Source organism: Ranitomeya imitator, chromosome 5, assembly GCF_032444005.1.
Source record: "Ranitomeya imitator isolate aRanImi1 chromosome 5, aRanImi1.pri, whole genome shotgun sequence".
NCBI lineage: Eukaryota > Metazoa > Chordata > Amphibia > Anura > Dendrobatidae > Ranitomeya > Ranitomeya imitator.
In genome coordinates this window covers 571364683-571392514 of record NC_091286.1, presented here as the reverse complement: position 1 = coordinate 571392514, position 27832 = coordinate 571364683, and positions in this window count along the sequence as shown.

The following is a 27832-nucleotide window of genomic DNA, read 5'->3' as shown; positions in this document are numbered from 1 at the left end:
GTCGGACTCCACTTCTGGCTCAGGCTATAGCCTCTCCCGGTGATTGACAGGTCTCTTCGTTGTGTGAACATAAGGAAAGACATGGCAATCACCTGGAGCTGGGAATAGCCGGCAGGAGGCCATACGAAATTTGTCTTGCTTCGTACCTAGCATCTCTGGCTTGATTAGACAAAATTATACCTGGGCAGCATGAATTAGATGATAGGCTCCCTTTAGTTATCCAGCAGTCCTCAGATTTTAATTAAACAGAATCAAGAAAGTGAATATTTTTCAAATATTTATATACCGTATATGCTTATTCTGGTATGACATATACTTCTGAAAAGCAATACTACAGATACATTGGGGATGTATATGCTTGGATCAAGTACTGACAATGTCCTTCTACCTATCCAGTGATGATGAATCATTGATTTAATATTCACCATTAGCTCCTGGAACGAGAGGAAATAATTCCAATAACTTGGAGAGGTGATCGCCAGAGAATGAATGTAATGCAGGGTTGGGTTAATGTGGCAGCTTTATGGGAACATTCTACTTTTTACCTCACTAATTCTGGGTCTGGCAGCAGCTTCTTATGAATTATCCTTACAAGATCTCCAGACCGACATATTACATTATAACCAGGGAATGTCTGAGCCGTGCACCGCCTGAAGGCTACAGACTTCTGTCTGAGACATTTTATATCATGATGTCAGCAATTTCCTTATTTCCTGCTTAAAGGGTTTGCCTACTTTAAAACCAAACGCCATCTTTATGAAGGCCTATGGGCTTTAACTGGCACAGATGACAAAGAGCGTGGCTTTCCAGATGATTGACGACAGTGTTCCACCTGTGGCCTGCATCTTATATCCCAGCACTTTGTTAGGCTATGTTCACATGTCCATTTATCTTTTCTGTTTATCTACTCCGTTTCCAAAAAACAATCGCAACAGATAAATCGAATATGGAGCCTGCAATCCTGTTTCGATTGGAAGCAGAGGAGTCCTATTGATTTTGATGTGGTCAGTCTGCTTTCCATCTGTTTATTTCTAGAATGTAGAATATGGATAAAAATGGACCATGTAGAAGCTTTACTTCCATTCTAAAAATAATGCATCAAAGAGGATCCCAATGGACTCCATAAACATCAATCTGACACCAGTATTCTGGAATAAAACACCTGTGAAAGAGTTAACATTTTTGCTCAAGGACGTTGCTCACAATTTTGGGTCTTTTGCAGTTTTCACTCCCATCTCAACCAGATGCTGCCAGCGTAAATGTAGACTGCAGAACGGCCAGCACTGGATCATGGTAAGTGTGGGGACGTGAGCATTGTTGTTTTTGCTCAAACATCACCTTTAAAGAGTGAATTTCAAGAAAGTCCCGGGACTTTGAAATTTCCTGCTTGGATTTCCACGAGCAGCACCACGTTAGTCAAGTGCTGATCCTCAATTGATTTTTAACTCATTTAAAGAGGACCTGTTACTTGCCCCCCAAAATTGAATTAAATACCTTTTAATACATTTTAAAAACCCCTGAGCCTGCTGCAGTTCTTCATTTTGTGCTGTACTACTCCATTGCACAGATACTTGTATATACATTTGTTGTTATGGAGGGCAATATGTGAAATCTCTGCTTGAAGCCTTCTTTGGTGGTGTATGTGGAGCGCCCCCAAGGACTGTGGGGTACTCGGAGCCGGGTCCTTCGGTTCTCAGCGGGGATGTCACGGTGGCTGACCCGGTCTGTGGCTCTCGGGACGTCCGTTGTAAATGGGGGAAAGGTCTTTAAAGGGATAATGTTCGTGACGCCACCTGTGATATTCGGTCAGAGTGACCGACGCTGCTTAGGGGTCCGCTGGGGTGATGTTATGGCAGCTAGATGGTATACCTTCCCACAGGTGAAGTATGTCCACAGGGCTTCCCAGAGTGTAGATGGTGGATGATGTAAGGCGCAGTGAATAACGAGGACACAAGGTTGTAGTCTCTTTACCTTTACTGAAGGCTTCAGCATCCACAGTCCAGGGTAGGGACCACAGGGTAGGCAGAGTCCGGCCGGTCTTAAGACAAATCCAGAGTCCCCTTATCCAGGTGGAATTCAATAGCCTTCCTCTAGGGCCTGGGCGTTGTAGTCCTTCCCTGCTGAGCAACTCGGTAAGGTCCTCACAACTATTTTAGATGTTAAGTCTCTTCTCTCTGTCCCCCTGACGGATAGGACAAACCCGTATGACTGGTGGCCTGAGGCTTTTTATAGGGACCCTAGAGACGCCCCGGCCCCCACAAGTTGCCACCCGGCCTCCTGCCAGTCTCTGAAGTAATGGCATAGAGATCCTTACTCCCTCGGTGTTCTGGCTACCGGTAGTGCGCTTCAGAAGGAGGCAGCCTGCTTCTAGCTGGTCTCCCTCTGATATTCCTCTCCTGTTGCTATGACTTCGTTGCTCACTCACTGCAGCACAATTCCTTTCAAAGTCTCTTTCCTGGGATGCTGCCGCACAGGATGCAGGCGCAGCTCCGTGTATCCTCGCCTTCCGCAGGCTGCAGTCTGGAGCTGGCAGGAACCCACTCCAACCAGCCTCTGCCAAACTCGGTCGGGACTCACTGACTATCTCCTACTCCCTCCAGTCAGCTTCTGTCTAACTTCCTAACCAACCCACCAGTTTTACCTAAGTGTGAGGAGTGCCCTAATAGATAGAAGCATGGCTCCCCCTGGCGGACTGGAGTGTGAAGTGTGTTTTGTGGTGGTGATACCTGGACAGAAGATCTCCTTCATTGCCTTCAGATGTAACATCACTCCCCCTGGTGGAAGAATAACATTACTGCAACAACCAGGACTCTGGGGCGCTGCATACGCTTTCACTCCTACCTCCCAGAAGCTGCCAATCACAGCTCGGCAATGTCTGATATTATGACTGTTATAGATCAATTACTGCGCTGTGATTGGTAGCATCTGGGAAGGGTGAAAGTCCTCATCCCCAAAGAACACTGCAAAGAACCACCGAGTTAGTCTGAAAGAAGAGAATTCACATGCTGCTCTCCAAATTAACACATATGAATAATAACTCTTTATGGAGTGATGCAGTGCAAAAGGGAATAAAGCAACAGAATCAGTGGAGCGCAGGGATTTTGACAAGCAATTTAACTCATTTTTTTTGCAAGTTACAGACCCTCTTTATGCCCATTCAAATCAATAGAATAACTTGAAGCCCATGAAGGAAAATTATATTGTTGGAAACTCTTTTTTTGCTTCTTCTTCTTCTACTCTGAGGCAGCCCCATTAAGACCTTCCCGACATGGCCAATTTCCATTTTTGCGCTTTCATTTTTTCCACCACGTCTTCCCAGAGCCATAACGTTTTTATTTTACTGTCCACATAGACAGATATGAGGGCTTGTTCCTTGCAGGACGAGTTGTACTTTTGAATGACATGATTCATTTAACCACATAATGTACTGGAAAACAGGAAAAAATTCCAAATGCGGTGAAACTGTAAAACAAATACACAATTCTGACATTGTATTATGGGAATTGTTCTGACGGTGTACATTTCTTGGTAAAGATGACCTCGCAATAGGATTTTTGTCATCACTACAATTACGGCAATATCAAACATGTCCATTTTTTTAAATTATTTCGATGGTGTAAAAAATCAGAAGTTTGAAAAAAAAAATGGGAGGGTTTTGTCACCATGTTCTGAGACCCGCAACGTTTTTAGTTTTGGTCTATGAAGCTCTATGATAGCTTATTTTTTTGCTGTGGGACGTTTTGTTTGATATCATTTTGGGATAGAAGATTTTAATCGCTTGTTACAGCATTTTTTGTGGTATTGCAGGATAAAAAGAAACTTAATTTTGGCGTTCTTAAATTTTTTCTGTTTACGGTGTTTACTGATCAGGTTAATTATCTTTATATTTTGATAGGTCTGACTTTTTTGAAAGCAGCGACACCAGATATGTAAAAAAAATTATTATATTTATTGTTTTTGTTTTATTTATTTTCTTTATGGGTATTTTTATTTTTTTCCATATTTTCTATAAAAAAATATTTATTACTTTTCACTGTACTAGTCCCCTTAGGGGACCTTAAAAATCAAGATCTCCTTTGAAGCCTGGCAACAGGCTAGGTTTCAAGGGAGCTCCATAATGACAAGCATGAAAGTTTTCAATGGATTGTTAGGGCTCTTTTCCATTTGCGAGAAACACGTCCGTGTCTCGCATGTGAAAACCAAGCTCTGACGCCGGCACTCCAGCAACACATGGAGCTGCACGCTCCGCTCTGGAGTGCCGGCACCAGAGGTTGGTTTTCACATGCGAGACACGGACGTGTTTCTCGCAAATGGAAAAGAGCCCTTGGCTTAGAGTAACACACAGCCATTAAATGCCGCGCATGGGGCGAGCTTAACCCGTGAGCCGGCTCCATACATTCAATAAATAAGCTCTTAACCCAGGGTTGCCACTAGAAATTTCGGGGCCCCATACTGGCAAAATTTTCGGGGCCCCCTTGAGACTCCGCCCAGGCTCCACCCCAGCCCCGCCTCCACGCTCCACCCCTCGAACTGTCCACAGTCCCACCGCTCTCTCTTGGAAAATCTCCACTTCTCACCTATCACACATCAACAGTTTCCATCACCAGATAACACATATAGCCAGCAGCTTTTGTTTTGGCCAAAAGATTTTTTAAGCCGCCACCATAACATGGTAGACACTTTTGGCCAGGCCCTACTCTACTGTAACCTACTAAATATTTGTTAAAATATGCAATACAATTTAGGTATATTTTTATTTATTTTTCAATTTTTAAAATGACCAATAATATCACATACAAGGAACAAATACCGCTACACCATGACCAGATGACATATTACCACCACAGTGATCGAATAATATCACATACAAGGAACAAATACCACAACACCATGACCAGACCACATATTACCACCACATAGTGACTGAATACTACAATACTGATCAGTAATTAAAAAAAAGCACCATACTATCACCATAAGTACCATTATACACAAGAGATCTGTACTTAGTATGCAGTGTTTGTGTACAGATAATATAGTGATCACTAGTGAAATTATACACAGGAGCTCTGTATACAGTATACAGTGTATAATGTCAGTGTATAGGTAACACACTGACTCACCAGTGACGTCTCTAGGTGAAGTCCTTCATCTTTCATCCAGCACAGACCGCCATCATTTAATCCAGCCAGGACTTCTCTCTGCAGGAAATAACACAGTTATCTCGAGCTCCGCTTGTAGAATACATTACTTAATTTTTCCCACCTTCTACAATACACCACATGAAGAAAAAGAGGCGACATAGTGTCACTCTACACAGTAACAGGACCGCCCCCCATTTAAAACCGTGTCCTCAAAAAATAAAATAAATACATCACTGCAGTAATAAAATCCCTAAATTAGCCCCTATGGTAATAATATTCCCCATCCTGGCCACCGTGTGTCTCATTCCTGGCGTCAGCCACATGTTCTCCCATCCTGCCCTCATGAGTATCCATTCTGCCCCATATGATCTCCCCATCCTGCCCCATATGATCGCCCCATGTGATCTCTCCATCCTGCCCCATCTTTCTCCATCATATCCATCCTGCCCCATGATCCTGCACGATCTGTCTCCAATCATGCCCCATGTCTCCATTCTGCCCCCTATGTCTCCAACCATGCCCCCATGTCTGAAATCCAGCCACTTGTCTCCAATCATGCCCCCTGTGTCTCCATTCTGCCCCATCTGTCTCCAATCCTCCCCCATCTGTCTCCAGTCATGCCCCCATGTCTTTCATCCTGCCCCGTGTCTCCAATCATGCCCTGTATCTTCATTCTGCCCCGTGTCTCGCATTCTGCCCCAATTTCCAGCATTCTGCCCCAATGTCCAGCATTCTGCCCCCGGGTCTCACAGTCTGCCCCTGTGTCCAGCATTCTGCCCCTGTCACTGTGTCCAGCATTCTGCCCCAGTGTGTCCAGCATTCTGCTCCACTGTGTCCATAGCATTTCTGCCCCACTGTGTCCAGCATTTATGCCCCACTGTGTCCAGCATTTATGCCCCACTGTGTCCAGCATTTATGCCCCACTGTGTCCAGCATTTATGCCCCACTGAGTCCAGCATTTATGCCCCACTGAGTCCAGCATTTATGCCCCACTGAGTCCAGCATTTATGCCCCACTGTGTCCAGCATTTATGCCCCACTGAGTCCAGCATTTATGCCCCACTGAGTCCAGCATTTATGCACCACTGAGTCCAGCATTTCTGCCCCACTGAGTCCAGCATTTCTGCCCCACTGAGTCCAGCATTTCTGCCCCACTGAGTCCAGCATTTCTGCCCCACTGAATCCAGCATTTCTGCCCCACTGAGTCCAGCATTTCTGCCCCACTGAGTCCAGCATTTCTGCCCCACTGTGTCCAGCATTTATGCCCCACTGAGTCCAGCATTTATGCCCCACTGAGTCCAGCATTTATGCCCCACTGTGTCCAGCATTTATGCCCCAGTGTCTAGCATTTCTGCCCCACTGTGTCCAGCGTTTCTGCCCCACTGTGTCCAGCATTTCTGCCCCACTGAGTCCAGCATTTCTGCCCCACTGAGTCCAGCATTTCTGCCCCACTGAGTCCAGCATTTCTGCCCCACTGAGTCCAGCATTTCTGCCCCACTGTGTCCAGCATTTCTGCCCCACTGAGTCCAGCATTTCTGCCCCACTGTGTCCAGCATTTCTGCCCCACTGAGTCCAGCATTTCTGCCCCACTGTGTCCAGCATTTATGCCCCACTGAGTCCAGCATTTCTGCCCCACTGTGTCCAGCATTTATGCCCCACTGTGTCCAGCATTTCTGCCCCACTGAGTCCAGCATTTCTGCCCCACTGTGTCCAGCATTTCTGCCCCACTGAGTCCAGCATTTCTGCCCCACTGCGTCCAGCATTTCTGCCCCACTGCGTCCAGCATTTCTGCCCCACTGAGTCCAGCATTTATGCCCCACTCAGTCCAGCATTTATGCCCCACTGAGTCCAGCATTTATGCCCCACTGTGTCCAGCATTTATGCCCCAGTGTCTAGCATTTCTGCCCCACTGTGTCCAGCATTTCTGCCCCACTGTGTTCAGCATTTCTGCCCCACTGAGTCCAGCATTTCTGCCCCACTGAGTCCAGCATTTCTGCCCCACTGAGTCCAGCATTTCTGCCCCACTGAGTCCAGCATTTCTGCCCCACTGAGTCCAGCATTTCTGCCCCACTGTGTCCAGCATTTCTGCCCCACTGAGTCCAGCTTTTCTGCCCCACTGTGTCCAGCATTTATGCCCCACTGAGTCCAGCATTTCTGCCCCACTGAGTCCAGCATTTCTGCCCCACTGAGTCCAGCATTTCTGCCTCACTGTGTCCAGCATTTATGCCCCACTGTGTCCAGCATTTCTGCCCCACTGAGTTCAGCATTTCTGCCCCACTGTGTCCAGCATTTCTGCCCCACTGTGTCCAGCATTTCTGCCCCACTGAGTCCAGCATTTCTGCCCCACTGTGTCCAGCATTTATGCCCCACTGAGTCCAGCATTTCTGCCCCACTGAGTCCAGCATTTCTGCCCCACTGTGTCCAGCATTTATGCCTCACTGTGTCCAGCATTTCTGCCCCACTGAGTCCAGCATTTCTGCCCCACTGTGTCCAGCATTTCTGCCCCACTGAGTCCAGCATTTCTGCCCCACTGTGTCCAGCATTTATGCCCCACTGAGTCCAGCATTTCTGCCACACTGAGTCCAGCATTTCTGCCCCACTGAGTCCAGCATTTCTGCCCCACTGTGTCCAGCATTTATGCCCCACTGAGTCCAGCATTTCTGCCCCACTGTGTCCAGCATTTCTGCCCCACTGAGTCCAGCATTTCTGCCCCACTGTGTCCAGCATTTCTGCCCCACTGTGTCCAGCATTTCTGCCCCACTGTGTCCAGCATTTCTGCCCCACTGAGTCCAGCATTTCTGCCCCACTGAGTCCAGCATTTCTGCCCCACTGAGTCCAGCATTTCTGCCCCACTGAGTCCAGCATTTCTGCCCCACTGTGTCCAGCATTTCTGCCCCACTGAGTCCAGCATTTCTGCCACACTGAGTCCAGCATTTCTGCCCCACTGAGTCCAGCATTTCTGCCCCACTGTGTCCAGCATTTCTGCCCCACTGAGTCCAGCATTTCTGCCCCACTGTGTCCAGCATTTCTGCCCCACTGAGTCCAGCATTTCTGCCCCACTGTGTCCAGCATTTATGCCCCACTGTGTCCAGCATTTCTGCCCCACTGTGTCCAGCATTTCTGCCCCACTGTGTCCAGCATTTCTGCCCCACTGAGTCCAGCATTTCTGCCCCACTGTGTCCAGCATTTCTGCCCCACTGAGTCCAGCATTTCTGCCCCACTGAGTCCAGCATTTCTGCCCCACTGAGTCCAGCATTTCTGCCCCACTGAGTCCAGCATTTCTGCCCCCCAGCCCCCCCGGGCCCCCCTGGATCGCAGCTCGCAAAGAAAAAAAAAAACAAGAGTTCTTACCTGGCCAAGCTCCTGCGCCGGGTGAAGCTCCCTCCAGGCTCCACACAGACGCATTCGCCGGGCCCGGCGGCTGACAATGACGTCAGACGCCGGCGACGCCGGCGAGTGCGCACTGCGGCCCTATTCAGCCGCCAGCCTCAGATTGGCTGGCGGCTGTTAACTATTGACGTGCGGGCGCGGGCCCGCACGTCAATAGTGTGCCGCAGCGCCTGCAGGGGGGGCCCGGTGAGCAGATGAGACGGGGCCCGATGCAGGCCCCCTCTGCTCACCGGGCCACATACGCCAGTCACGGCTGTAATGCCCTGATGGCGGCCCTGTCTTAACCCCTTAAGCCCCGAGGGTGGTTTGCACGTTAATGACCGGGCCAATTTTTACAATTCTGACCACTGTCCCTTTATGAGGTTATAACTCTGGAACACTTCAACAGATCCCAGTGATTCTGACATTGTTTTCTCGGGACATATTGTACTTCATGATAGTGGTAAAAATTATTTGATAGTACCTGCGTTTGTTTGTGAAAAAAACGGAAATTTGGCAAAAATTACGAAAATTTTGCAATTTTCCAACTTTGAATTTTTATGCAATTAAATCACAGAGATATGTCACACAAAATACTTAATACATAACATTTCCCACATGTTTACTTTACATCAGCACAATTTTGGAACCAAAATTTTTTTTTGTTAGGGAGTTATAAGGGTTAAAATTTGACCAGCAATTTCTCATTTTTACAACACCATTTTTTTTTAGGGACCACATCTCATTTGAAGTCATTTTGAGGGGTCTATATGATAGAAAATACCCAAGTGTGACACCATTCTAAAAACTGCACCCCTCAAGGTGCTCAAAACCATATTCAAGAAGTTTATTAACCCTTCTGGTGTTTCACAGGAATTTTTGGAATGTTTAAATAAAAATGAACATTTAACTTTTTTTCACAAAAAATTTACTTCAGCTCCAATCTGTTTTATTTTACCAAGGGTAACAGGAGAAAATGGACCCCAATGGTTATTGTATAATTTGTCCTGAGTACACTGATACCCCATATGTGGGGGTAAACCACTGTTTGGGCGCATGACAGAGCTCGGAAGCGAAGGAGCGCCATTTGACTTTTCAATGCAAAATTGACTGGAATCGAGATGGGACACCATGTTGCGTTTGGAGAGCCCCTGATGTGCCTAAACATTGAAACCCCCCACAAGTGACACCATTTTGGAAAGTAGAACCCCTAAGGAACTTATCTAGAGGTGTGGTGAGCACTTTGACCCACCAAGTGCTTAGTTTATAATGCAGAACCGTAAAAATAAAAAATCCTATTTTTCACAAAAATTATCTTTTCGCCCCCAATTTTTTATTTTCCCAAGGGTAAGAGAAGAAATTGGACCCCAAAAGTTGTTGGACAATTTGTTCTGAGTACGCTGATACCCCATATGTGGGGGTAAACCACTGTTTGGGCGAATGGGAGAGCTCGGAAGGGAAGGAGCGCCGTTTGACTTTTCAATGCAAAATTGACAGGAATTGAGATGGGACACCATGTTGCGTTTGGAGAGCCCCTGATGTGCCTAAACATTGAAACTCCCCACAAGTGACACCATTTTGGAAAGTAGACCCCCTAAGGAACTTATCTAGAGGTGTGGTGAGCACTTTGACCCACCAAGTGCTTCACAGAAGTTTATAATGCAGAACCGTAAAAATAAAAAATCCTATTTTTTCACAAAAATTATCTTTTCGCCCCCAATTTTTTATTTTCCCAAGGGTAAGAGAAGAAATTGGACCCCAAAAGTTGTTGTACAATTTGTCCTGAGTACGCTGATACCCCATATGTGGGGGTAAACCACTGTTTGGGCGCATGGGAGAGCTCAGAAGGGAAGGAGCGCCGTTTGACTTTTCAATGCAAAATTGACAGGAATAGAGATGGGACGCCATGTTGCGTTTGGAGAGCCACTGATGTGCCTAAACATTGAAACCCCCCACAAGTGACACCATTTTGGAAAGTAGACCCCCTAAGGAATTTATCTAGATGTGATTTGAGCGCTTCACAGAAGTTTATAATGCAGAGCCGTAAAAATAAAACAAAAATTTTTTCCCACAAAAATTATTTTTTAGCCCCCAGTTTTGTATTTTCCCGAGGGTAAGAAGAGAAATTCGACCCCAAAAGTTGTTGTCCAATTTGTCTTGAGTGCGCTGATACCCCATATGTGGGGGGGAACCACTGTTTGGCCGCATAGGAGGGCTCGGAACGGAAGGAGCGCCATTTGGAATGCAGACTAAGATGGAATGGTCTGCAGGTGTCACATTGCATTTGCAGAGCCCCTAATGTACCTAAACAGTAGAAACCCCTCACAAGTGACCCCATATTGGAAACTAGACCACCCAAGGAACTTATCTAGATGTGTTGTGAGAGCTTTGAACCCCCAAGTGTTTCACTACAGTTTGTAACGCAGAGCCGTAAAAATAAAAAAATAAACATTTTCCCCCCAAAATTATTTTTTAGCCCCCAGTTTTGTATTTTCCCGAGGGTAAGAGGAGAAATTCGACCCCAAAAGTTGTTGTCCAATTTGTCCTGAGTGCGCTGATACCCCATATGTGGGGGGAACCACTGTCTGGCCGCATGGGAGGGCTCGGAAGGGAAGGAGAGCCATTTGGAATGCAGACTTAGATGGAATGGTCTGCAGGTGTCACATTGCGTTTGCAGAGCCCCTAATGTACCTAAACAGTAGAAACCCCCCACAAGTGACCCCATATTGGAAACTAGACCCCCCAAGGAACTCATCTAGATGTGTTGTGAGAACTTTGAACCCCCAAGTGTTTCACTACAGTTTATAACGCAGAGCCTTGAAAATAAAAAATCTTTTTTTCCCACAAAAAATATATTTTAGCCCCCAGTTTTGTATTTTCCCAAGGGTAACAGGAGAAATTGGACCCTAAAAGTTGTTGTCCTATTTGTCCTGAGTACGCTGATACCCAGTATGTGGGGGTAAACCCCTGTTTGGGCACACGGGAGAGCTCGGAATGGAAGGGGCACTGTTTTACTTTTTCAACGCAGAATTGGCTGGAATTGAGATCGGACGCCATGTCGCGTTTGGAGAGCCCCTGATGTGCTTAAACAGTGGAAACCCCTCAATTATAACTGAAACCCTAATCCAAACACACCCCTAACCCTAATCCCAACAGTAACCCTAACCACACCTCTAACCCTGACACACCCCTAACCCTAATCCCAACCCTATACCCAACTGTAAATGTAATCTAAACCCTAAACATAACTTTAGCCCCAACCCTAACCCTAACTTTAGCCCCAACCCTAACTGTGGCCCCAACCCTAACCCTAACCCTAGCCCTAACCCTAACCCTAGCCCTAACCCTAGCCCTAACCCTAGCCCTAACCCTAACCCAGCCCTAACCCTAGCCCTAACCCTAGCCCTAACCCTAATGGGAAAATGGAAATAAATACATTTTTTTAATTTTTCCCTAACTAAGGGGGTGATGAAGGGGGGTTTGATTTACTTTTATAGCGGGTTTTTTAGCGGATTTTTATGATTGGCAACCGTCACACACTGAAAGACGCTTTTTTTTGCAAAAAATATTTTTTGCGTTACCACATTTTGAGAGCTATAATTTTTCCATATTTGAGTCCACAGAGTCATGTGAGGTCTTGTTTTTTGCGGACAAGTTGACGTTTTTATTGGTAACATTTTCGGGCACGTGACATTTTTAGATCGCTTTTTATTACAATTTTTGTGAGGCAGAATGACCAAAAACCAGCTATTCATGAATTTCTTTTGGGGGAGGCGTTTATACCGTTCCGCATTTGGTAAAATTGATAAAGCAGTTTTATTCTTCGGGTCAGTACGATTACAGTTATACCTCATTTAAATCATTTTTTTATGTTTTGGCGCTTTTATACGATAAAAACTATTTTATAGAAAAAATAATTATTTTTGCATCGCTTTATTCTCAGGACTATAACTTTTTTATTTTTTTGCTGATGATGCTGTGTGGCAGCTCGTTTTTTGCGGGACAAGATGACGCTTTCAGCGGTACCATGTTTATTTATATCTGTCTTTTTGATCGCGTGTTATTCCACTTTTTATTCGGTGGTATGATAATAAAGCGTTGTTTTTTGCCTCGTTTTTTTTTTTTTCTTCTTACGGTGTTTACTGAAGGGGTTAACTAGTGGGCCAGTTTTATAGGTCGGGTCGTTACAGACGCGGCGATACTAAATATGTGTACTTTTATTGTTTTTTATTATTATTTAGATAAAGAAATGTATTTATGGGAATAATATATATTTTTTTTCATTATTTAGGAATATTTTTTTTTATTTTTTTTACACATTTCGAAAAAATTTTTTTTACTTTTTTACTTTGTCCCAGGGGGGGACGTCACAGATCGATGATCTGACAGTTTGCACAGCACTCTGTCAGATCACAGATCTGACATGCAGCACTGCAGGCTTCACAGTGCCTGCTCTGAGCAGGCTCTGTGAAGCCACCTCCCTCCCTGCAGGACCCGGATGCCGCGGCCATCTTGGATCTGGGTCCAGCAAGGAGGAAGGAGGTAGGAGACCCTCGCAGCAACGCGATCACATCGCGTTGCTGCGGGGGGCTCAGGGAAGCCCACAGGGAGCCCCCTCCCTGCGCGATGCTTCCCTATACCGCCGGCACATCGCGATCATGTTTGATCGCGGTGTGCCGGGGGTTAATGTGCCGGGGGCGGTCCGTGACCGTTCCTGGCACATAGTGCCGGATGTCAGCTGCGATAGGCAGCTGACACCCGGCCGCGATCGGCCGCGCTCCCCCCGTGAGCGCGGCCGATCGCCTATGACGTACTATCCCGTTGGTGGGAAATAAAGCCCACCCCACCTCGACGGGATAGTACGTCATATGGGATTAAGGGGTTAAAGAGTGTGAGCCAGACACTGATTGGCATGTGAATCTCTATCCAGAGATTATTTTAAATAAAAGAAGGTTTTACCAGTGTGAGACAGGTGAGATGGGTAGTGAGGTCAGAATAGAAGAGAACAGCCGTGATACATCACACTGTTAATGGCCCTTTAATTTACAATAATCTCTGGAGGCTGATTCTCTGGGATATCTATGTCCAGCCCATAGTTCTCAACAGCTCGTTAACATATAAGAAAAATGTGGATTTCTCTGGAATAAGACATCAGATCCCAGATATCAATGTATTGTTTTATTCAGTTTCCTGTGACCTATTTATCCATAAAGATGGCATAGGAGGGTTGATTCCACTGACATATTCCCTTTAAGAGAGATAGGGAACATTAGCAGTGACTTCTGGCCAGTTATAGCTGTGGTCGCAAAATGACTAAGAGGGATCAGAATGGCGCTGGAAACAAGTAGAAGACGGCCACCAATAAGGCTATGTGCACACGTATAATGGTCCACTGCAGATTTTTCCGCAGCGGATTTGATAAATCTGCAGGGCAAAAACGCTGCGTTCTTGCTGCAGATTTATCGCGTATTTACTGTGGATTTACCACGGTTTTTCTGCGGATTTCACTGCGGTTTTACAACTGCGGTTTTCTATAGGAGCAGCTGTAAAACCGCTGCGGAATCCGCAAAAAGAAGTGACATGCTGCGGAATGTAAACCGCTGCATTTCCATGCGTTTTTTTCTGCAGTATGTGCACAGCGTTTTTTGTTTCTCATAGGTTTACATTGTATTGTAAACTCATGGGAAACTGCTGTGGACCCACAGCGTTTTCCGCATCGTGTGCACGTACCCTAAGGGTATGTGTCCACGTTCAGTATTGCATCAGGATTTGGTCAGGATTTTACGCAGGTAAAATCTGCACCAAATCTGCACCTGAGGTCACTGGCAGGTCACTTGCGCTGTCCTTGCGTTGAGCATTGTAGGGACATGCTGCGTTCTGAAAAGGCGCGCCGCATGTGCGTTTCCGCGGGTATGCCGCATGCGTCTTTTAATGCATAGTGGAGACGTGATTTCATTAAATCCCCTCCACTATGCTGTAACATCTGGACGCTGCGTGTTTGACGCTGTGGCTCTACGCAGCGTCAAACACGCAGCGTTTCCTGCACATGGAAACACACCCTAAATGTTTCACTCCGTCCACATAGGGAATTTTGCTGACAACTATCAAGTGGTGAAATAAAAAAAAACGGCATGGTACTTTAAGTTCATTTTCATGGCGAGTATTCAGTTTACACTTTTTTGCATTTCGTGTGATCACTCTTCAGCACAATTAAAGGTTAATGTAAATTGCCAATATAAAAACTGAAACAGCAAACTTTGTAAAAAAAACAAAATTTGTGTAGGTCTCAAAACTTTTGGCCACGACGGTACAATATGCTCTTACAGAATCGCCAGGAGGATGTAGTATGTGCAACTAAAGTTTCCACATTTCCTTGCTGACTGTATTATGTTTTAGGACTCCTGTAATTATTATCCCATGGCACAACCTCTGTCCGCACAGTTGCTAAAACAGTCCCCCATGTACATTATAGGCATTTGGTAATATTGCATAATAGATGCCCTATTTCTCCCGTCTTGTTCCCACCCTGTCCTCTCCTCTCTTGTCTTCAGTGCCTGCATAACAAGCATATTCTTTTTTGTTGCACTTGGCATGAAGATCAAAACATCGTTATTGAAGAATTCAGGATTCCTATGCGCTCAGTCAGCTGTTTACTTACTAGGAGAGAGATGTCCTGCTCTTCTTATCGCAAAACCATTATACTCATCTCATCTGAAGAACCACGTTGAATTGAAATCAATGAAATGATTAATTGTTCATGGAACATCTATAAATGTGTACATGCTTAGGTTATGCCTTGCACTTCTTCTGCCGAAAAGCAGAAATTTGATTTTGGCTTCTATATAATGCCCTTACATAGTGATGGGTGCAAAAGTTCGAGTCCTCTTCTCAGATGAGGCAATTTGTGCGTAAAATAAAACTTAAGCAGTCTCTTTTTTCTGTGTGTCCTCCCGCCAAGTTAAGGTAAAAAGAGGTTACATACAATTCTTCCTGCAACACTGACCTATAGATATGAGGATGGGTTAAACTTTGGGAATATGCAGTTGGGGGGCTACTGTGCTTCCTAGCTAAAAAGAACCTGCCACAATGATCTGCTGTCTTATCTACAGGCAGCACCTTATAAAGCTTGAGGAGCTGAGCAGATGACATACAGGTTTGTCAGAAAATATTCTAAATCCTGAATTTCATTCATTCAAATTTCTGCTCATCCTTGACTTATAAATCCAGTGGATGGTGCCAATCAGTGATTGTATAACTGTGAATACAATGCTAACTTCCTATGGCTGAAATTGGATGCACAACTTGAAACAAAAGCAAAGACTCAAACCCACAATAAGGATCGAGTAACAAAGAGATCCATAGAAAGGTAAATTTTGTTAAATATCAATTACGTTATGTTATAAATACAAATACAAAAAATATAATAAGCAAAAATGTCATATAGGGGACGCTGGGTGAAACCCAAATAGGGGTATGGATATACTAAGAAGGAGTTTGTACGTTCTTCCCATGTTTGCGTGGGTTTCCTCCGGGTTCTCAGGTTTCCTCCCACATTCCAAAGACATACTGATAGAAAATTTAGGTTGTGAGCCCCACTGGGGACAGCGATGATAATGTGTGCAACCTCTAAAGCGCTGCGAAATAGGTTAGCGCTATACAGTGGGGCAAAAAAGTATTTAGTCAGTCAGCAATAGTGCAAGTTCCACCACTTAAAAAGATGAGAGGCGTCTGTAATTTACATCATAGGTAGACCTCAACTATGGGAGACAAACTGAGAAAAAAAAATCCAGAAAATCACATTGTCTGTTTTTTTAACAATTTATTTGCATATTATGGTGGAAAATAAGTATTTGGTCAGAAACAAACAATCAAGATTTCTGGCTCTCACAGACCTGTAACTTCTTCTTTAAGAGTCTCCTCTTTCCTCCACTCATTACCTGTAGTAATGGCACCTGTTTAAACTTGTTATCAGTATAAAAAGACACCTGTGCACACCCTCAAACAGTCTGACTCCAAACTCCACTATGATGAAGACCAAAGAGCTGTCAAAGGACACCAGAAACAAAATTGTAGCCCTGCACCAGGCTGGGAAGACTGAATCTGCAATAGCCAACCAGCTTGGAGTGAAGAAATCAACAGTGGGAGCAATAATTAGAAAATGGAAGACATACAAGACCACTGATAATCTCCCTCGATCTGGGGCTCCACGCAAAATCCCACCCCGTGGGGTCAGAATGATCACAAGAACGGTGAGCAAAAATCCCAGAACCACGCGGGAGGACCTAGTGAATGAACTGCAGAGAGCTGGGACCAATGTAACAAGGCCTACCATAAGTAACACACTACGCCACCATGGACTCAGATCCTGCAGTGCCAGACGTGTCCCACTGCTTAAGCCAGTACATGTCCGGGCCCGTCTGAAGTTTGCTAGAGAGCATTTGGATGATCCAGAGGAGTTTTGGGAGAATGTCCTATGGTTTGATGAAACCAAACTGGAACTGTTTGGTAGAAACACAACTTGTCGTGTTTGGAGGAAAAAGAACACTGAGTTGCATCCATCAAACACCATACCTACTGTAAAGCATGGTGGTGGAAACATCATGCTTTGGGGCTGTTTCTCTGCAAAGGGGCCAGGACGACTGATCCGGGTACATGAAAGAATGAATGGGGCCATGTATCGTGAGATTTTGAGTGCAAACCTCCTTCCATCAGCAAGGGCATTGAAGATGAAACGTGGCTGGGTCTTTCAACATGACAATGATCCAAAGCACACCGCCAGGGCAATGAAGGAGTGGCTTCGTAAGAAGCATTTCAAGGTCCTGGAGTGGCCTAGCCAGTCTCCAGATCTCAACCCTATAGAAAACCTTTGGAGGGAGTTGAAAGTCCGTGTTGCCAAGCGAAAAGCCAAAAACATCACTGCTCTAGAGGAGATCTGCATGGAGGAATGGGCCAACATACCAACAACAGTGTGTGGCAACCTTGTGAAGACTTACAGAAAAAGTTTGACCTCTGTCATTGCCAACAAAGGATATATTACAAAGTATTGAGATGAAATTTTGTTTCTGACCAAATACTTATTTTCCACCATAATATGCAAATAAAATGTTAAAAAAACAGACAATGTGATTTTCTGGATTTTTTTTTCTCAGTTTGTCTCCCATAGTTGAGGTCTACCTATGATGTAAATTACAGACACCTCTCATCTTTTTAAGTGGTGGAACTTGCACTATTGCTGACTGACTAAATACTTTTTTGCCCCACTGTATAAAAATAAAGATTATTATTATTATCATTATTATTATTATTGTTACTGAGCTAGGAGGTATACCATATATACTCAAGTATAAGCCAACCCGAGTATAAGCTGAGGCCCCTAATTTTGCCACAACAAATTGGGAAAGCTTATTGACTCGAGTATAAGCCTAAGGTTGGAAATGCAGCAGCTACTGGTAAATTTCAAAAATAAAAAATAGATACCAATAAAAGTAAAATTAATAGAGACATTATTAGGTTAAATGTTGTTGAAAATCCACATTGAATCAGGAGCCCCATATAATGCTCCATACAGTTCATGATGAGCCACATAAGATGCTCCATACAAAATATGCCCCATATAATGCTCCATAAAGTTCATAATGGGCCCCATAAGATGCTCCATACAAAAATATGCCTCATATAATGCTGCACAAAGGTTGATGATGGCCCAATAAGATGCTCCATACAAAATATGCCCCATATAATGCTCCATAAAGTTCATAATGGGCCCCATAAGATGCTCCATACAAAAATATGCCTCATATATTGCTGCACAAAGGTTGATGATGGCCCAATAAGATGCTCCATATTAAAATATGCCCTATATAATGCTGCGCAAAGGCTAATGATGGCCCCATAAGATGCTCCATAGAATATGCCCCATATAATGCTCCATAAAAGTTAATGGCCCCATAAGATGCTTCATAGAATAATATGCCTCATATAATGTTCCATAAAAGTTAATGGCCCCATAAGATGCTCCATAGAATAATATGCCACATATGCTGCTACGATTAAAAAAAAATGACATACTCACCTTTCGTCGCTGGGAACCAGGTGCCAGTGTCCTGAGCAGGCAGGGATACCGGTGCGCTATTGGGGCCAAGTACCAGTGTCGCCGCTGGCTTAGACCCCGGCACTTGCGATATTCATCTATCCCTGCTCCACTGCTGGGCACTACTGTGTCTTCCAGGTTCTCTGGCTGTGACTGTTCAGGCAGGAGCGAACTAAACATGTAATCGCACCCTCTGACCTGAATGTCACAGCCTGAGGACGTGGAAAACAGAGCCCGATGGTGGAATGGGGACAGGTGAATATCGCGTGGCTCACCCTCCCCTGTCATACTCACCCCCTCCTGGAGAGTCTCTACACTTCCCTGCTTCTCCGTCGTCCTGGGGCCGGCAGCTTGTTCCTGTGTTCAGCGGTCACATGGTACCACTCATTAAAGTAATGAATATGCGCTACATGCCTATGGGAGTGGAGTCGCGTGTATCTGGCTGACCCTAATCTCTCAATAAGCTCATCGACACAGGGCATTGGATAAGCGTCGAACTTGGACAACTCATTGAGCTCCCTGTAATCATTACAGAAGCGCCACTCTCCATTCAGCTTCAGCACAAGGACAATAGGGCTTGACCAGCTGCTCTTTGACTCCTCGATGACACCCAGGTCCAACATTCTCTTCACCTCTTTGGAGATTACCTTGCAGCGAGCTTCCGGAATTTGAAATGGCCCTTTGTTCATCCTCACATGTGGTTCTTTTAGGATTTCGTATTCCACAAGCTGCATACATCCTGATAACTCCAAAAACAGGTCTCGAATCTGCTGAAGGAGCTCACGGCACTGTTGTTTCTGTGCCAGGGATAGTGTCTCTGCCACTGTGACATTCTTGACCTTGGCTTTAGGATGGGCCCCTAGACACTTTGCTTCTACCGGACCCCTGTCTTGCCACGGTTTGAACAGGTTGATGTGGTATACTTGGTACGGCTTTCTCCCTGGTTGGTGGACCTTGTAATTGACATCACTCAACTTCTCGACCACCTCGTATGACCCTTGCCACTTGGCCAGGAACTTACTTTCCACTGTGGGGATCAACACCAACACCCAGCCTTCAAGGCTAAACTGTCTCAGCCTCGCGGGTCAATCATAGACCCTCGCCTGGGTTTCTTGTGCTTGAAGGAGGCTCTCTTTCACAATTGGCATCACCCTTGCGATCTGGTCCTTCATTTGGACCACATGGTTGATGTCGCTCCGATGTGGGGTAACTTCTGCTTCCCAGGTCTCCTTTGCAACATCTAGAAGTCCCTGGTGGTTTTATCCATATAACAGCTCGAACAGTGAGAACCCTGTAGAGGTCTGTGGGACTTCCCTGATGGAGAACAGTAGGTATGGCAGGAGGCAATCCCAATCTCAGCCATCCTTCTCCTCGACCTTCATCAGCATGGACTTCAAAGTCTTATTGAACTTCTCCTCCAGGCCGTCTGTCTGTGGATGGTACACTAATATCCTATGTTCAGTAATTCAGAGGGCCTTGGACAACTCCCTCATTACCTTCGACATAAATGCTGTCCCCTGGTCTGTCAGGATCTCCTTCCGCTGGCCTGTCTTGGAGAAAATATGGACTAGCTCTCGTGCTATACTCTGGGCGGAGGAGTTTTTATAGTCACTCTGGCAACGGGACAGTCCTTGGCATCTCTGTGACATCTCTGTTTATGGTCACAGGACATGACTGTGGCCCCTCTCTGGACTGGTAGTCTACACTGCAGGTGGGATATGAAAGGCAGGAGCAGCAGTTCCCTAGGCTGCCATCTATCTTTTCGGAGGACAAGGGACAATGGACAGCTATATGTCCCGGACCTCGACATCTCCAACAAAGCAAGTCTCTTCCTGTAGCCTTTGAAAAACCCCTCAGCGACCCCTTGGGATCTAGGACTCCCCCCAGTAGTGGCTCTACTACCCTTGTTTTTGCGCTCAGGTTCCCGCTGGGTACCCCACTATGGGGAAGCACCATCCCCTGGTTTCCTTAGGGACCTCTCAACCACCTGGAACCATTCCACTAGACCCACCAGTTCATCCATATTTTAGGATCTCAATCGGCAATGCATGTCTGCACGCCTGGGGAGAGAGTCAATAAATCTGTCCATGACTACCTGCTTGGCCATCTGGCCTGAAGTGGAGGACTCTGGCTGCAACCTTTTCTGGACCAAATGCAACAAGTCAAACATCTAAGAGCGGGGAGGTTTGTGACCAAAGTACACCCAGTGATGAACCCTTTGGGCTCTGACACACATAGTTACTCCGACACGTGCCAAAATTTCAGTTTTTAACTTGGCATACTCCTGGGCATCCTGTAATGCCAAATCATAATAGGCCTTCTGAAGCTCACCAGTCAAACAGGGGGCCAACCCCTCGGACCACTGCACTGGTGGTAGCTTCTCACTCTTCGCCAGCTCGAACACAGTCAAAAATGCCTTCACATCATCCCCTGGGGTCATCGTTTGCATGGCTCATCTTACCGGTTTCCGGACACTCGAGTCATCACCTTGATGTGGGGGAGGGTCGGTTTCTCTGCTGCGGATATCTTCCACCAGGAGTTCCATCTGCCTTTATTGCTGTTGAAGATGTTGTATTAGGAGTTTATTTGTCTCCTGCTGTATCTGCTGCTGCTGTTGGCTCAGGATCAGGTGCTTGATTAGCTCCTCCACTTTGTCTGACCGTTGTACCATCCTTGTAGCCACCTTCACCCAGGTCATATGGTTTATCCACCGCTGCTACCTGTGTTCCTGGAGCATTTGCTGCATCTGAAACACAACTTGTGGTAAAGTGTCCTACTTGGCTGGACACTGAGTTATACACGAAACACTGTCTCTTTAAGACCATGCTTGGTTTATTGAGGCAGCATAAACCAAGAAAGGGAAAATAAACATAGCCCTCTTGGAAAAACAGCAACACAAAATAAACAGGAAGAAAACACAGTCCTTTTATTAGCCGGTTTCTGCCTACTCACAGGTACAGTGTCCATGGTACAGGTCCATAAAATGCCACATGGGCACAAACACTTTCCTGGAGTATTTCCTCTTCTGGTACACTGCACACTGCTATCTTGCAAAGCCCTTCACTTAATCCCTAGACCATGTGACTTCTATCTGTCATGTGCCTGACCAAATGAAGGTGACATTACACAGGTTCTGTCAGTACACGGCGGTGCAGGTGGAGATAAGGTGGGCACCCTCCCACCCACTCTATAGGTAGGTGCCCACATAAAACCAGCTCATGTAAAAAACTTTAACTTAATCCTCTTAACAAATAGTGTGCTGGAGGAAAATACTTTGGTTTCACATCACTGCTGCTATTTAAGCACAGTGACACATATCTCCCCTCCATTACTTTACCAGTGACTTTGCACAACAGTTACCGTACTAAGAAGTCGCAAATCGACTGAACTTCAGTTAACAGCCTTGATACTTTATGGTCGATTTGCTGCAAATAAGAACCTTGTTTGGGCCAAGCCACACAAGGACGGGACATTAAATCAGTGTCAATCTGTACTGTTGTCTGATGACTGTACTTTTGAGATTTTTGTTACCAACTGCCATGCTTTTGTAAGACAGGACAATATCTTAAAACACATCGCCTGACTATGTAAGTGCTATATGACCAAGAAGGAGAGGGATGGGGGGCTGAGCCAGATGTTATGGACTCCATAATCACCCATCCTCAGTGCAATTTAGATGGCTTGGAATAAGTTGGTTGCAGAGTGAAGGCAAAGTAGCCAACAAGTGCTCAGCATCAGCACCTTTGAAAACTCCTTCAAGACTTTTGGAAAGCTATTCCAGGTGACTACCTGAAGAAGCTGCTTGAGAGAATGCCAAGTGGGTGTAAGGCTGACTGTGAAGAATATGGAGATATAATTTAATGGGATTATAGAAACTTCTTCAGTGTGCAGCTGGAACACCTGGCAGCAGCAGGGGGTCAAATATCAAAAGGCTGTGATTGACAGTGACACCTTGAGCCAGCTAAGCTCAGAACAAAAGGCTTGCTTGCCATGTGGATATCATGCTGTCTAAACTGTGGAGTCAGTTATAATTTCATAAGGAGAACATGGACATACTATACATATTAACCAAAATCCCCAGAACATGGTGAATGCCCACCTGGGTCTTGCACTCATGGGTATGGAGATACAGTACATAAAGCAGCTAATAGGAACCAGATAGCCAAGATGTGCTTAGTCTCAACATGTAGTAGGGGTCCGGGTGGCTCCAAAGGCACCAAAACCGCCTTCCTAGGAAAGTCCATTAAAGAGCTATGACTCATCTTACGTTTTGGAGATTTTAGCTGCCAGAGGCAAGAGGAGAGGATTTAGGTTCAGCCCAGATGGCAGGAGGGGAGTGAACCAAAGAGGATAAAGAATAGTGTAAGGACATGTGGTCGCCCTCTCTGGCATGCTTACTGGCCACTTTGGAATTGGGGGACGTGTCAAGTAGCGTGCCGAGAAGGGACTAAAGAGACAGCTGGCAGCCTTTGCCACCACAGCCCAGCACCCACACGGTCGAACATCAACCCAGTAATTGACATATATTCTGCTTATATCTTTTATGCTACCACTATCTGTATTTTCATATATTTGACCAGTGTATAATTTAACCTTGGGCTGCTCTTTTATCTCAATCCACACATCTATTTTTTGGTTTAACTTTCCATACTACCGGGGCTGGTAATCCCGTTAAAGTTGACTGACCGGTCTTATATTTAACAAGGAAATGGTCGCAGTCCAACTGGGCTGGCAACGCTCTGTTTCTCTGGTGCTAGTGAAAGGAGCCTTTCAGCCTGTCAGGGTTGTGAGCAAGTGTGGTGCCACATCAGTGGCTGCATGAGCCACATCCTATCAATCCTCATGCCTCCCTGGGCCGGTGTGGACAGGGGGCATCTGTGTAAAACTGTACCAAGTTGACCTTTTGTATCTCCAGGGGGTGCGGAACATCATGTTGATGAAAATGGGGAGTCTGCTTTACGTGATCCAGTTGACATAATAATGATGTCAGGTGGGGTGGCGAGGTGCAGGTTTCTCACATGTGGCAATGGTGGGATTCTGTGTCATTCTTCACACTGACATTAGAGTAAAAGGGGAAAGTTTGAGGAATATAAGGTTTAAAACATATTCTGGTTAGCTTCACACATGTCTCTTTACTTACAGTTTCCTTTGTGGTTTTGCTGCCTTCAGTCTGAATCTACAATGAGCACATTCCAATAAGAACAGGAAAAACCATTGCATGAACACCTGTGTCCAAACTTTTCACCAGTGCTGTACATACTGTATAATGAATTACACATTGGCTAAATGCATAAAGTATACAGCATAGAACCTTCAAAGTTCTAAACAACAGAGTAACAAGTGTAATTACCAGTAAAAATGGAGTACCAACCCAGCAGACTCTCTGTACTTCAACATATATTTCACTAATTCTTCTTCTGACGGGGAAAAAAAAATAAAAAAACAGACTGATTATGACTTAGTAGGGCAACTCTAAAATGAATCTACAAACCTGTATGTTTCCTGAGTTTCTGCACTATCATAGTGTGAGAACCTTACGATTTCCAACCATGAAGCTTTTGCAAAAAGGAATGTAACAAAGTCAAGGAATTTATCAAACTTGAAACTACGTACAACAAGTTACAAGCTTGCAACAGACAAAGAAATACCCAGATAGTTGTCGGTGCTTCCGTCACAAGATTCTCGTAGAAATGAAATATAATCGTATATTTACGAGCTATAGGATAAAACAACGCGTTTTGACTCCAACATCCTGGAGTCTTCTTCAGGTTATTTAAAAATATGTATATCATGTATGATATACATATTTATTAAATAACCTGATATACATTTTTTTTAATTACCCTGAAGAAGACTCCGGGATGTTAGAGTTGAAACGTGCTGTTTTATCCTGTAACTCCTAAATAAACGATTATATTTCATTTGCACAAGAATCTTGTGATGGAAGCGCCGACAACTACCTGTGTATTTCATTGTCTATTGATTGCTTGCACCACGGTTGTCTGAAGCCTCCCGAGAGCCCAGCTGGTCGAGCTGCAGTCCGCCTCCTCGGGATTCCTGTGGGATCCTGTGTATGCCTCATTTCTCGTTTCTGGTGACTGCAACTATTATAGAGTGCAATTTAGAAAGAGTTTTCACTACACTTAGATCGTTAGCGGCATTTGTTCCCCTCTTTTCTCTCCCTATCACTTAGGGGCAGTTTGTTTCAAGTTACAATCTTGCTTATTTGTATTACATTGCCAGGCAATGCATGCCAGAAATGACATGGGCTAAGTTGCCATGTAAATTCCCCTCTCATTGGAACCACAAGGCATGCATTAATGAATTAAAAAGTCTCCAACATTTATGCTTTTCATGTCGTTAGTCTTCTAGGCCATCCCTCGCCTTTGTTTTGCTGTGTTTCTCTCAGCGTTGTTTGTTGTCTTTGTGTGAGATGTCCCCAGTTGTATGGAGCTCTGGAATACATTAGCATTTGATAGATAAATGAATGTGATAATAAGACATGATTGACGTCAGGTACATGGTGTCAAATGACAAGGCTCTAATCCAAATTTCCAGACGACAACACACATTGAATCTTTTATCAGCGCTACACACCTTATTGTGCACAATTACTATCTAAGATGAATTTCGTGTGGAACAGGCGCTGTGCGATACTGACCATTGTGTGTAATATCTGTAAAACCCATAAAACTTCGCATTGTTTCCCCTTTTCAGTTCTTTTATCCTTAATTGTGAAGGCCTAGGGATGTTCTTTATTTCTTTGGTTTGACTAATTCCAAATGTACTATAATTTCTTCTGCACCACATTTTTAAACTCATATACGCAGATACTAGTGATGAGCGAATATACTCGAGATTTCCCAAGCATGCTCGGGGGTCCTCCGAGTATTTTTTAGTGCTCAGAGATTTTTTCTTGCCGCAGCTGAATGATTTACGTCTGTTAACCAGCATAAGTACATGTGGGGATTCCCTAGCAACCAGGCAACCCCCATATGTACTTATGCTGCCTAACAGATGTAAATCATTCAGCTGCGGCAGGAAAAATTAAATCTCCGTGCACTAAAAAATACTCGGAGGACCCCCGAGCATGCTCGGGAAATCTCGAGTAACGAGTATATTCGCTCTTCACTAGCTGATACCTTTTAGAATTCTAAAATATTTGCCTTTGGTACATTGCTACCGACCTACAAAGTGAGGATCTTATTGTGTTGTCCTAGTCATCTGGTCATTCTCCTGCTGCTTGTCCATGCCACCACACTCCCTTCTCAAGATGAGGGATCGGAACACTTTACACCACATTTCATCCTATTCTCTGGAGAGAAAGTTGAAATGACTCATGGGTTGGTTCTTCATCCATTGTATCACACTGTCGTGCTTATGGATAGGGAAAGCCCTACAAAAGGTTTCATCACCCAAGGGAAAAAAAGAGGTCAACCTAAGCTGAAGTGTAAGCCCCATAGCAGCCACAGAGGCTGAATCCCCTGCCAGATTTGACACGTTATAATTCTCCTACACTACGGCTTGGATCTAATCTGTCTAGTGTATTAACTGTTCTCACCCGGCGGATCGAGTCGTAATAAACTTAATATCATTGCTAAATCCAAGTGAAAATAGAAACAGCGGTAATACAGCCATCATTCAGTTCCGGATTCTTGTTTGACGTGCTGGTTAAGTTATTAACAAAAGTAGACATCTTATATTTTGCCATAATATTTCCTTAAATTAGATTTTTAGAACTATGTGTATTGTTTTAGATAAATTATGTATGATTTAGCTTTCAGTGATATTTTAGGTCAGAAGCAGCATTGCACAAAATAAATACACAATTTTGAACACCCTAAAACTTTTGTCTGAAAGCAAAACTGTCTTTGTAGTCCAATGCAACAATCACAGCTCATCTTTCTCTTTGAATTTTGATATTTTAAAGAGAACCCAACACCTAATACGTGCAGCCCGAATCAAAAGCAGCATGTATCAGTCACCGGCTGTATGATTTCAGCCAGATATATTTGACTGCGAAAAACATAGTTTAAAAGCCACTGAGGATCGAGTAACATGGGAGGTTAGTAAGACAGGCGGGTCACCGGCAGTACCTCCCAACTCGTTGCCCAAAAGTGACAGGTCGCTCCCTACAAGCTCACACAGGTAGAGATATATCAGTCACTGACAGCGGGAGGGGAGAAGCCTCCTTCAGCCAGTGTCTGATATATGCTGCCCGTGGATCGGGCAGCATTATCACCTGTCAAGTTCCCAGTAAAAATGAAAGATTTCTTAGGATTGGTTGATATAGACAACATAAGCAATTTTTATATATAAAGCCCATTGGCACTTTGACAAACTCCTGTGTTTCCAGCTGGTAAGTTTGGGTGCCGGTAACCACCTGCTGTTAGAAAAAGTAGAAAAAAGACAAAGGTATAATCCAAACAGCACTCAGACCATGGATCTATCTGTTTAAGGATTCCAAGGGTGGTATAAAGCTAAGTTTGGGCAATAATATTAGAACCATACACTGCCCCGGCCGGTGGCAGGTCGGTGGAACAATATTGCTAATTGACCCAAGTGGTAAAACCACATGTGTTAGGGTTGGTGACGTCACGCCCCTACCTGAAATCAGGTGTAAGGGAATATAAAGGGTCCTAATCATTTCGGTATCTTGCGGCTTCCTTCATCAGGAATTCTGGGCATATTTGCAGGTTGTTGTACAGAACTACATGCTTATGCATTTGGATCAATGTATGTGAGGTGGTATCTTGACCTATATACACTGCCACTTTTGTGAACTTAAGGACACCCTCTCGCAGTGGGGTTTTAATCTCAGTGGGAGTATTGTTGTATACTTACCGCAAAACCCTGCAGGAGGACATACCGTATCTTCTCCCTCCCCCCTTCCCATTTGTGAGCACTATTTGGAATATACCTTTGTCCATAAGCAATTTTTATTTTTACCGTTTCATTAATTTCTTAATTTCTAGCACTTTCTAAAATGAAACAACGCAATGTTCCTAATGTGTGGAACTCCATTTCATTGGAGAACTGTGAGAGATTTGGTGCTAGAAAAGAATTGGCCTGACAAAAGAGAATGGAACGGCATGTGAAATATGAAATTTGGAGGAAAACGTGTTTGAAGAACGAAGGGGATTAATAAAAGACAGCTAATGCTGGCCACAGATCAATGATTTCAGATGGCAGAAGTCTGAAAAACTTGCTGTTCCTGGTTCTTCTGTAAA